This window comes from Microtus pennsylvanicus, unplaced genomic scaffold (genome assembly GCF_037038515.1).
Source record: "Microtus pennsylvanicus isolate mMicPen1 unplaced genomic scaffold, mMicPen1.hap1 Scaffold_112, whole genome shotgun sequence".
NCBI lineage: Eukaryota > Metazoa > Chordata > Mammalia > Rodentia > Cricetidae > Microtus > Microtus pennsylvanicus.
Window position 1 is genome coordinate 987238 of NW_027460895.1, and position 12980 is coordinate 1000217.

Here is a 12980-nt window from a genome sequence, read left to right on the forward strand (position 1 = left end):
GAGTGGGGCGTGTTGGCATAGAGAACAAAAGAGATAAACTAACCACCAACACATTGAAGAATGACATCATTCAATCAAGACATGGAAAAAGACAACTGGTCGACCCAAGTTCACAAGGCCAACTGGTCGACCCCGGTACTTAGCATTTTAAGGCCAAATATTTAATCGGACAACTGGTCGACCCGCTTCCAGTCCGTCAAAAAAAAAGGAAGTGCACAGAGACAACTGGTCGACCCGTCAGGTCTAGGAAGATATAATATATATTATACATTAAAAAAAAAAAAAAAAAAAAGAGTCCAGCGGGACATCTGGTCGACCCGCCGCATCCCCGGGGGAAAAAAATGGCCTCCCGCCCGGTGGGAGGGACTACTGGTCTACCCCGGTCCTTTGGAGAAGGAGGTGGAGAGGGGGGAAAAAAAAGTGCGCCCAACCTCCGCCGCCTCCCCGACAGGCGCGCCGCGGCGCCACGGCGCGCGAGCGGAGTTCGGCGGCGAGAGGGGGCCCGGGGCGCCGCCAGACCCTCGCCCATCCTCCCCCGGGAAGAGGGATGGAGAGGGAAAGGCGCGCGCCTGGGAAAGAGGGGACACACCCGCGGGCCGCTGCGGTGCGGTGAGGCAAGCAGCGGGAGTGGACGGAGGAGAGCGAGAGCGGGAAGAGAGCCGCCGTCCGCCATGAGCCGCCAGCAGCAGAGCCAGACACGGGTCCTCGGACGGGGCGAGGAGGGCGGGCGAGCCGGCGCCCGTCCCCCTTCCCCCTCTCTCGACCTCTCTCTCAGGACCGCCGCGCGCGCCCGTGCGCACGCACACTTCCGTGCGCACAACACACGTGCGACCCGGGGAGCGCGCCTCCCGGCGAGAACTCGGGCGAGGCAGGCGAGCGGGCGGGCAGAGCCGCCGCCGCTGCTCTCTCACGTTAATGATCCTTCCGCAGGTTCACCTACGGAAACCTTGTTACGACTTTTACTTCCTCTAGATAGTCAAGTTGGTGAACAACCACAAATAAGCAAACAAATAGAGAGATAATAACAATAAAAATATTTGAGAGTTCAAATAATTGACTTCATCCACAATAAAAGAATATAAAAATAAAAATATCAAATGCACTTGAACACATTGGCACAGGAGAACGCTTGCTAAATAGAACCCCAGTAGCACAGACACTGAGAGAAAAAGAAAAAAAAGAAAAAAGAAAAAAAAAAGAAAAACAAAACAAAAAAAAAGAACAAAGAAAAAAACTAAAGAGAGAAAAAAAAGAAAAAAAAAGAAAAGAAGAAGAAGAAAAAAAAGAAAAAAAGAAAAAAAGAAAAAAAGAAAAAAAAAGAAAGAAAAAAGAAAAAAAAAGAAAAAAAAACAGACACTGAGAGAAACAATTAATAAGTGAGACCTGAAACTGAAAAGCTTCTGTAAAGCAAAGAACATGGCCAACAAGACAAAACGACGGCCTTACAGAATGGGAAAAGATCTTCACTAATCTCCAAAATACACAAAGAAGTCAAGAAATTGGACATCCAAAGAACAAATAATCCAATTTTAAAAAATGGAGTACAGACCTAAACAGAGAACTCTCAACAGAGGGATCTAAAATGGTTGAAAGACACTTAAATGTATTTAGTGATTATATTTCTTTTCCCTTAGGGATAAAGAAATGGAGAAGTTCTTTGAAGCAGTAAGTCACAAAAACACCAGGCCGTTAAACTTCAGCTACAGGGAAACCCTGTCTCGTGGAAAAACAAAACAACAACAACAACAAAAAAAAAAAAATCCTGAAGCCAGTGATCATTGCAAACATCTGTATGTTCAGATACTGAGCCTGAGCAAGTTAGAGTGTCACAGATTTGCTGCAATTCATTGCAAATTTCATGTGGATCACAAATCCTGCTCAAGTTACAGCTGTTAGTGTCAGTGTGAACCTTGACACCATCTCTACTGGATTCCTGTCAGCTGGGCTCCGGTCTGCTAGAAAAGCAGAAGAACTAAGGTACCGTAATTAACCTCTTCTGTGCCCCACCTGCAAGAACACTCTGTAAGCTACAGTTCTGAAAACAGCCTGGTCCTGGCATAAGAACAGACAGGAGGACCAATGGAACCGAATAGAAGACCCGGATATCGATCCACACATCTTCGAACACCTGATCTTTGATAAAGAAGTCAAAAATATCCAATAGAAAAAAAAAGAAAGCATGTGAGTTCAAGACCAGCCTGGTCTACAAGAGCTAGTTCCAGGACAGGCTCCAAAAAAAAAAAAACTACAGAACAACCCTGTCTCGAAAAAAAAAAAAAGAAAGAAAGAAAGAAAGAAAGAAAGAAGAAAAAGAAAACAGTGCTGTCCTCGAAAATGCCCTCTCCCTTTGAACACGGCCCCTCCTTTGGGCTGAGTTTCCCACACAGCTCTGATGATGCAGGAGGATGCCGAGGGCCCAGTTGGTGCCTGTATCTGTGCCTTGGCAGCAGCTATTCATGTCTTGCCACTCAGAGTCAAATTCCCTTAAGTTTAGCCTTCCCTAAGTGCTTGTTCACTTCAGAAGACTCAACCCTCATCTTCCATGTCCTCCTGGCCTAATTTCTCATATTACTGTTTTACTGAGTATGAATCAGTAATATGAGATGTTCAGGAGAGGGAGGAAGGGTCATTCATGAAAAAAGTGAGTGTTCAACTAACTAACTCCCCATGGGTTCAGGAAGTAGTGAGAAGATATTAATGAAGCAGAGAGAAATTTCTGGTTTTGGAAGGAGGAAATCCTGAATGGCTCCCTCTGTGTCGGAGGAGAGACTCCTGGAAAGGAAACCTCAGGTTCCGGTTGGTCGGTCGGTCGGTCGGTCGGTCAGTTCGGGGAGAAATATCAGCAAGGAGGTAAAGGCCGTGCCTCACGACATCAGCAGTCCCTTCTCTGGAAATTCCACGGTATCCCAGAGAGCTCTCGGAATTTTGTGATGTCACTCGTGTCCTAGAAACGCCAACTGCCCTCAAGACACACTCTCTCGGTGCCTATAAGACTCGGTTCTAGACATGTTGTCTAGAGAATGGAGATCGTTCGTGGAGAGGCCAGAGGGAGGAAGAAGAAAGCTGGCCTCAGATCTCACAGGAAAACATGGAGAAATAATTAGTGGTCCTGGGGAAGACGAAGTGAGTTCACCACTAGCAGGGACTAGAGAGATTTCTGGATGTGATGGCTTTGAGACTTCCAGGGCTAGGGCTCAGGAACTGGGAGGTTTCTGGGATGAAACAGGTCTGTCTGTCTTGTTTCTCTGAGTTCCTAAAGGGCCAACCCACATCAAAGATTCACGATAGTTGATTTGACAAAGTCGGGAATTGACAAGGAGTGCGGAAGGAGTCAGTGAGATTTCAATACCAGCACTGACTGCACATCATCACCCCCCCCCCGGTCCTTTTCGTTGTGTAGCAATAATAATAGAGAAAGGGGAGTAGTGCTCTGCCAAAGCCCGTATTTTACCATGCCTTATATCACAGCCATTAGCAGGGTTGAGGCATCAAGTGCTGCAGTCAGTCCGACTCCTGTGACCCCCCTAAGGTTTCTGGCTTCCCAGTTTTGAGTGACACCATGGTCTCCAGTTCAGCTTGAGAGCTCTTTAAGAGCCAATGGAGGAGAGAGTGGAAAGAGACTGCCATTTTTTTCTTTTTCCTTGTCTTTCTTTCTTTTGCTGTTTTGCTTTGTTTTTCAAGAAAGGGTTTCTTTTTGTATCTTGGGCTGTCCTAAAACTCACTCTGTAAATCAGGCCATCTTTGAATTCACAGAGATCTGTGTGTGTGCTGTGATTAAAGCCCGGCTGAGACTGCAATTTCTTGTTAGCTCTGGGTGTCCTGAGCTGTTAGTAAGTGACAATGGCTCTGTGTTGTGAATCTCTGTGAATCCAGACTATGTTATGTCCTTCAATGACATGAGTCTGAAGCATCAAGCACCCACCCACCCCTATACTCCCTGAGGTCTCTGAAGTCACACACAGCGCAGCCTCTATGGGTCTGAATAAGGCTTAGAAAGCTTTTCCCTGGTTCACCTGGTGCAGAGGAAACCAGGTAAGTTCTGAGAGACATGCACCACCTTCCTACAGAAAGAAGGGAGGACTGATTAGCTAATACCCACAGAGGGGGAAACTCAAGTCTGGTATTTCAGACAGAACCTGCTTGGACAAAGTCTCATCTGTCAGTCACTTCCTGAGGGAAGGAGGGAGGGAGGGAGGGAGGGAGGGAGGGAGGGAGGAAGGAAGGACCACAATTATCTCTCCTCTGTGTCCTTTTTACGCTCTTTTCATGCTCTGATGAATATTGTGATTCAAGTTGGCCATGTCCCCTTTTCCACAGCATGTGCACTGTGGCTCTAGATCAAGGAATCAGTTTGTTTGTGTGTTTTGCTCTATCTAGGAGAAGCACCATAGCAGTTGCATACTGACTGAGAAATTTGATTTTTAGGAAATGATTTTTCATATCTGTGAGTGGTCTCTCCATAGATAGCCACTCATCTTTCTTTAAACTTGAGTATAGGAATGAATGATCCCTCCCTCCCTCCCTCCCTCCCTCTCTCCCTCTTCATGGGAATGAGTGTCTTCTCTTGCATTGAGGGCTCCCCAGTTCTCAGCATCTCCAGCCCAACCTGTCACAAGCTGATCACACATTTGCAAACTTGGGATATATTCTGCTGAAGTTTTGGGATAATGAATTTCATCAACTATGGGACTAACTTTGTTCTGACAGGACACTCACTCACAATCTCTCCTCATCACACCCACATAGTGTAACAACTTTGTGTTTCCTCCACAATGTGCTCATTTCTGTCAGGGAACTGAAAGCCGGCCAGCCAGCCAACACTATTTTTCCTTGTTTCTCATTTTGTTCTTATATTCTGTCTCTCCCCCCCCCCCGCCTGGAAAACTTTCAGAGTTCACTCTGCCCCCTGAGTAAAGGTGTTATGCTTCCTTTTATTGTATATTTAGTGTGTGTGTGTGTGTGTGAGAGAGAGAGAGAGAGAGAGAGAGAGAGAGAGAGATTCATTATGAAATCAAAAGTCAGTCAACAACAAAAGCAAACTTTGTATTTATTTGTCCATCCACGTATTTGCTTGTTTACTTACTTACTTACTTACTTACTCACTCACTCACTCACTCACCCACTTCATTTATTATTTATTTATTTATTTATTTGCAGTGGAAGACTTAATTCAGTAAGAATGATCAGAAGGGTAGGTAGGGTATCCTTGGGAAAAGAGTAAGATATCACGATGACTTTCCCTTCCAAGAGGGAGCTTTCTAGTAAGACGTGAAACCACAGTTTCAAGGGCCCGCTTTCCACAAGTCCTTTTCCAAGGTCAGGCATTTCTTAGGTAAGCAAGGGTCTCCATTCATTCCCTTTGAGGAACTCTCAGGCCCTGCCCTGACATTAACCTCTGACTCCTGCCTATTGTCAAGGCCAATGGGACACTCCTCAGCCCCTCCCTGACCTGAGGTGACCTGAGAAGCCACAGCCCACCCCAGTTCACAGGCCTCTCTTTATCTATCTATCTAACTAAGTAACTGTACAGCATAAAATGTGGAATCTCTTCTCAATGAAATGCTGTTGGCAGCCATTCGATGAATTTATTCTCATCTCAGATCCTGTCCAGCAGGGATGTCTTCTTTCCGTGTTTCTTCTTCTTTTGTATGTTGCAGTCAGTTCAGATGTGCTGGTATATGGTGAGAAAGAGAGAGAGAGAGAAATGGAATTGCTTTTTATTTATTTGAAGAGTTTTAATGATTTAATATTCAGCTATTTCCAGCCTTATTTACCAGCACATTTATTATTACCAGCGAGCACCTTCCTCTGAAAACATTGGAATCGCCCCCCATCTGTACATGTCATGCACGTGCGTGCATATGTGTGTGTGTGTGTGTGTGTGTGTGAGCGTGTGCGCATCCCATCTATCTATCTATCTATCTATCTATCTATCTATCTATCTATCTATCTATCTATCTATCTATCTATCTATGTATCCCTTCATCAAATTCCATTTTAGGAGCTGCTATGCTGACCAGTGACATGGAGGCCACCATTTTCTTAGCCAGTGACAGTCAGGAGACAGAAAGAAGGAAAGAAAGGAAGAAAGGAAGAAAGAATCTACATTCCCAAAGAAAGAAAAAAATTAAGTAAATTTTAAAAAGTAAAAAAAAAATTAAGAAAGTAAGTAAATACATACATAAAAATAGACATAAAGAATGAATAAATGAATAAAACTAAATAATAATTGAAACATTCAATAAGTAAATGAGTCACGCTAAATCAGCAGATAAATAAACAGATATATGAAAGAAGATAAGGAAGTGAAGGAATGAATGAACAAGTAAGTAAGTAAGTAAGTAAGTAAATAACTAGGTGGGTCATTTTTTTTAAAGAAGTAAGTAAATGAGATGGGCTGAACAGATAGTAAGTAAGTAAGTAAGTAAGCAAGCAAGCAAGCAAGCAATCGTGAAAAAAAAAATGAGAGCCGGGCGATGGTGGCGCACGCCTTTAATCCCAGTACTCGGGAGGCAGAGGTAGGCGGATCTCTGTGAGTTCGAGACCAGCCTGGTCTACAGTGCTAGTTCCAGGACAGGCTCCAAAGCCACAGAGAAACCCTGTCTCGAAAAACCAAAAAAAAAAAAAAGAGAGAGACACATCCATTCAATCCATAAAAGACAAAACGTGGAAATAAACATGTAAACTGGTCGACCCACCCAAAGCAGGAGGGAGGTCTCTGTCCAGCAGGGCCGTCTTCTTTCCAAGTTGCAGTCAGTCAGATCTCTGGGCAAACAGAAAAAGAAAGCAATTGTTTTCTACTTGAACAGTTTTAATATTACTCAAATGAATTAATATTCAGCTATTTATTCCCAGCCTTATTTACAACTGGATGCCCACCGAGCACCTTCCTCTCATAGCTAGCCCCTTCTACCCCTGCCCCATCTGGACAGATAGACAGGATGTATGTATGTATGTATAAATAAATAAATAAATAATAAAAAAGTAAAATAAAAATAAGTAAATAAATAAATTAAAAAAAAAAGTGTTTGGTGAGTGGGGCGTGTTGGCATAGAGAACAAAAGAGATAAACTAACCACCAACACATTGAAGAATGACATCATTCAATCAAGACATGGAAAAAGACAACTGGTCGACCCAAGTTCACAAGGCCAACTGGTCGACCCCGGTACTTAGCATTTTAAGGCCAAATATTTAATCGGACAACTGGTCGACCCGCTTCCAGTCCGTCAAAAAAAAAGGAAGTGCACAGAGACAACTGGTCGACCCGTCAGGTCTAGGAAGATATAATATATATTATACATTAAAAAAAAAAAAAAAAAAAAAAAGAGTCCAGCGGGACATCTGGTCGACCCGCCGCATCCCCGGGGGAAAAAAATGGCCTCCCGCCCGGTGGGAGGGACTACTGGTCTACCCCGGTCCTTTGGAGAAGGAGGTGGAGAGGGGGGAAAAAAAAGTGCGCCCAACCTCCGCCGCCTCCCCTACAGGCGCGCCGCGGCGCCACGGCGCGCGAGCGGAGGTCGGCGGCGAGAGGGGGCCCGGGGCGCCGCCAGACCCTCGCCCATCCTCCCCCGGGAAGAGGGATGGAGAGGGAAAGGCGCGCGCCCGGGAAAGAGGGGACACACCCGCGGGCCGCTGCGGTGCGGTGAGGCAAGCAGCGGGAGTGGACGGAGGAGAGCGAGAGCGGGAAGAGAGCCGCCGTCCGCCGTGAGCCGCCAGCGGCAGAGCCAGACACGGGTCCTCGGACGGGGCGAGGAGGGCGGGCGAGCCGGCGCCCGTCCCCCTTCCCCCTCTCTCGACCTCTCTCTCACGACCGCCACGCGCGCCCGTGCGCACGCACACTTCCGTGCGCACAACACACGTGCGACCCGGGGAGCGCGCCTCCCGGCGAGAACTCGGGCGAGGCAGGCGAGCGGGCGGGCAGAGCCGCCGCCGCTGCTCTCTCACGTTAATGATCCTTCCGCAGGTTCACCTACGGAAACCTTGTTACGACTTTTACTTCCTCTAGATAGTCAAGTTGGTGAACAACCACAAATAAGCAAACAAATAGAGAGATAATAACAATAAAAATATTTGAGAGTTCAAATAATTGACTTCATCCACAATAAAAGAATATAAAAATAAAAATATCAAATGCACTTGAACACACTGGCACAGGAGAACGCTTGCTAAATAGAACCCCAGTAGCACAGACACTGAGAGAAAAAGAAAAAAAAGAAAAAAGGAAAAAAAAGAAAAACAAAACAAAAAAAAAGAACAAAGAAAAAAACTAAAGAGAGAAAAAAAAGAAAAAAAAAGAAAAGAAGAAGAAGAAAAAAAAGAAAAAAAGAAAAAAAGAAAAAAAAGAAAAAAAAAGAAAGAAAAAAGAAAAAAAAAAGAAAAAAAAACAGACACTGAGAGAAACAATTAATAAGTGAGACCTCCGGAAACTGAAAAGCTTCTGTAAAGCAAAGAACATGGCCAACAAGACAAAACGACGGCCTTACAGAATGGGAAAAGATCTTCACTAATCTCCAAAATACACAAAGAAGTCGAGAAATTGGTCATCCAAAGAACAAATAATCCAATTTTAAAAAATGGAGTACAGACCTAAACAGAGAACTCTCAACAGAGGGATCTAAAATGGTTGAAAGACACTTAAATGTATTTAGTGATTATATTTCTTTTCCCTTAGGGATAAAGAAATGGAGAAGTTCTTTGAAGCAGTAAGTCACAAAAACACCAGGCCGTTAAACTTCAGCTACAGGGAAACCCTGTCTCGTGGAAAAACATAACAACAACAACAACAACAAAAAAAAAATCCTGAAGCCAGTGATCATTGCAAACATCTGTATGTTCAGATACTGAGCCTGAGCAAGTTAGAGTGTCACAGATTTGCTGCAATTCATTGCAAATTTCATGTGGATCACAAATCCTGCTCAAGTTACAGCTGTTAGTGTCAGTGTGAACCTTGACACCATCTCTACTGGATTCCTGTCAGCTGGGCTCCGGTCTGCTAGAAAAGCAGAAGAACTAAGGTACCGTAATTAACCTCTTCTGTGCCCCACCTGCAAGAACACTCTGTAAGCTACAGTTCTGAAAACAGCCTGGTCCTGGCATAAGAACAGACAGGAGGACCAATGGAACCGAATAGAAGACCCGGATATCGATCCACACATCTTCGAACACCTGATCTTTGATAAAGAAGTCAAAAATATCCAATAGAAAAAAAAAGAAAGCATGTGAGTTCAAGACCAGCCTGGTCTACAAGAGCTAGTTCCAGGACAGGCTCCAAAAAAAAAAAAACTACAGAACAACCCTGTCTCGAAAAAAAAAAAAAGAAAGAAAGAAAGAAAGAAAGAAAGAAAGAAAGAAAGAAGAAAAAGAAAACAGTGCTGTCCTCGAAAATGCCCTCTCCCTTTGAACACGGCCCCTCCTTTGGGCTGAGTTTCCCACACAGCTCTGATGATGCAGGAGGATGCCGAGGGCCCAGTTGGTGCCTGTATCTGTGCCTTGGCAGCAGCTATTCATGTCTTGCCACTCAGAGTCAAATTCCCTTAAGTTTAGCCTTCCCTAAGTGCTTGTTCACTTCAGAAGACTCAACCCTCATCTTCCATGTCCTCCTGGCCTAATTTCTCATATTACTGTTTTACTGAGTATGAATCAGTAATATGAGATGTTCAGGAGAGGGAGGAAGGGTCATTCATGAAAAAAGTGAGTGTTCAACTAACTAACTCCCCATGGGTTCAGGAAGTAGTGAGAAGATATTAATGAAGCAGAGAGAAATTTCTGGTTTTGGAAGGAGGAAATCCTGAATGGCTCCCTCTGTGTCGGAGGAGAGACTCCTGGAAAGGAAACCTCAGGTTCCGGTTGGTCGGTCGGTCGGTCGGTCGGTCAGTTCGGGGAGAAATATCAGCAAGGAGGTAAAGGCCGTGCCTCACGACATCAGCAGTCCCTTCTCTGGAAATTCCACGGTATCCCAGAGAGCTCTCGGAATTTTGTGATGTCACTCGTGTCCTAGAAACGCCAACTGCCCTCAAGACACACTCTCTCGGTGCCTATAAGACTCGGTTCTAGACATGTTGTCTAGAGAATGGAGATCGTTCGTGGAGAGGCCAGAGGGAGGAAGAAGAAAGCTGGCCTCAGATCTCACAGGAAAACATGGAGAAATAATTAGTGGTCCTGGGGAAGACGAAGTGAGTTCACCACTAGCAGGGACTAGAGAGATTTCTGGATGTGATGGCTTTGAGACTTCCAGGGCTAGGGCTCAGGAACTGGGAGGTTTCTGGGATGAAACAGGTCTGTCTGTCTTGTTTCTCTGAGTTCCTAAAGGGCCAACCCACATCAAAGATTCACGATAGTTGATTTGACAAAGTCGGGAATTGACAAGGAGTGCGGAAGGAGTCAGTGAGATTTCAATACCAGCACTGACTGCACATCATCACCCCCCCCCCCCCGGTCCTTTTCGTTGTGTAGCAATAATAATAGAGAAAGGGGAGTAGTGCTCTGCCAAAGCCCGTATTTTACCATGCCTTATATCACAGCCATTAGCAGGGTTGAGGCATCAAGTGCTGCAGTCAGTCCGACTCCTGTGACCCCCCTAAGGTTTCTGGCTTCCCAGTTTTGAGTGACACCATGGTCTCCAGTTCAGCTTGAGAGCTCTTTAAGAGCCAATGGAGGAGAGAGTGGAAAGAGACTGCCATTTTTTTCTTTTTCCTTGTCTTTCTTTCTTTTGCTGTTTTGCTTTGTTTTTCAAGAAAGGGTTTCTTTTTGTATCTTGGGCTGTCCTAAAACTCACTCTGTAAATCAGGCCATCTTTGAATTCACAGAGATCTGTGTGTGTGCTGTGATTAAAGCCCGGCTGAGACTGCAATTTCTTGTTAGCTCTGGGTGTCCTGAGCTGTTAGTAAGTGACAATGGCTCTGTGTTGTGAATCTCTGTGAATCCAGACTATGTTATGTCCTTCAATGACATGAGTCTGAAGCATCAAGCACCCACCCACCCCTATACTCCCTGAGGTCTCTGAAGTCACACACAGCGCAGCCTCTATGGGTCTGAATAAGGCTTAGAAAGCTTTTCCCTGGTTCACCTGGTGCAGAGGAAACCAGGTAAGTTCTGAGAGACATGCACCACCTTCCTACAGAAAGAAGGGAGGACTGATTAGCTAATACCCACAGAGGGGGAAACTCAAGTCTGGTATTTCAGACAGAACCTGCTTGGACAAAGTCTCATCTGTCAGTCACTTCCTGAGGGAAGGAGGGAGGGAGGGAGGGAGGGAGGGAGGGAGGGAGGGAGGAAGGAAGGACCACAATTATCTCTCCTCTGTGTCCTTTTTACGCTCTTTTCATGCTCTGATGAATATTGTGATTCAAGTTGGCCATGTCCCCTTTTCCACAGCATGTGCACTGTGGCTCTAGATCAAGGAATCAGTTTGTTTGTGTGTTTTGCTCTATCTAGGAGAAGCACCATAGCAGTTGCATACTGACTGAGAAATTTGATTTTTAGGAAATGATTTTTCATATCTGTGAGTGGTCTCTCCATAGATAGCCACTCATCTTTCTTTAAACTTGAGTATAGGAATGAATGATCCCTCCCTCCCTCCCTCCCTCCCTCTCTCCCTCTTCATGGGAATGAGTGTCTGCTCTTGCATTGAGGGCTCCCCAGTTCTCAGCATCTCCAGCCCAACCTGTCACAAGCTGATCACACATTTGCAAACTTGGGATATATTCTGCTGAAGTTTTGGGATAATGAATTTCATCAACTATGGGACTAACTTTGTTCTGACAGGACACTCACTCACAATCTCTCCTCATCACACCCACATAGTGTAACAACTTTGTGTTTCCTCCACAATGTGCTCATTTCTGTCAGGGAACTGAAAGCCGGCCAGCCAGCCAACACTATTTTTCCTTGTTTCTCATTTTGTTCTTATATTCTGTCTCTCCCCCCCCCCCCGCCTGGAAAACTTTCAGAGTTCACTCTGCCCCCTGAGTAAAGGTGTTATGCTTCCTTTTATTGTATATTTAGTGTGTGTGTGTGTGTGTGTGTGTGTGAGAGAGAGAGAGAGAGAGAGAGAGAGAGAGAGAGAGAGAGAGATTCATTATGAAATCAAAAGTCAGTCAACAACAGCAAACTTTGTATTTATTTGTCCATCCACGTATTTGCTTGTTTACTTACTTACTTACTTACTTACTCACTCACTCACTCACTCACCCACTTAATTTATTATTTATTTATTTATTTATTTGCAGTGGAAGACTTAATTCAGTAAGAATGATCAGAAGGGTAGGTAGGGTATCCTTGGGAAAAGAGTAAGATATCACGATGACTTTCCCTTCCAAGAGGGAGCTTTCTAGTAAGACGTGAAACCACAGTTTCAAGGGCCCGCTTTCCACAAGTCCTTTTCCAAGGTCAGGCATTTCTTAGGTAAGCAAGGGTCTCCATTCATTCCCTTTGAGGAACTCTCAGGCCCTGCCCTGACATTAACCTCTGACTCCTGCCTATTGTCAAGGCCAATGGGACACTCCTCAGCCCCTCCCTGACCTGAGGTGACCTGAGAAGCCACAGCCCACCCCAGTTCACAGGCCTCTCTTTATCTATCTATCTAACTAAGTAACTGTACAGCATAAAATGTGGAATCTCTTCTCAATGAAATGCTGTTGGCAGCCATTCGATGAATTTATTCTCATCTCAGATCCTGTCCAGCAGGGATGTCTTCTTTCCGTGTTTCTTCTTCTTTTGTATGTTGCAGTCAGTTCAGATGTGCTGGTATATGGTGAGAAAGAGAGAGAGAGAGAAATGGAATTGCTTTTTATTTATTTGAAGAGTTTTAATGATTTAATATTCAGCTATTTCCAGCCTTATTTACCAGCACATTTATTATTACCAGCGAGCACCTTCCTCTGAAAACATTGGAATCGCCCCCCATCTGTACATGTCATGCACGTGCGTGCATATGTGTGTGTGTGTGTGTGTGTGTGTGTGTGTGTGTGAGCGTGTGC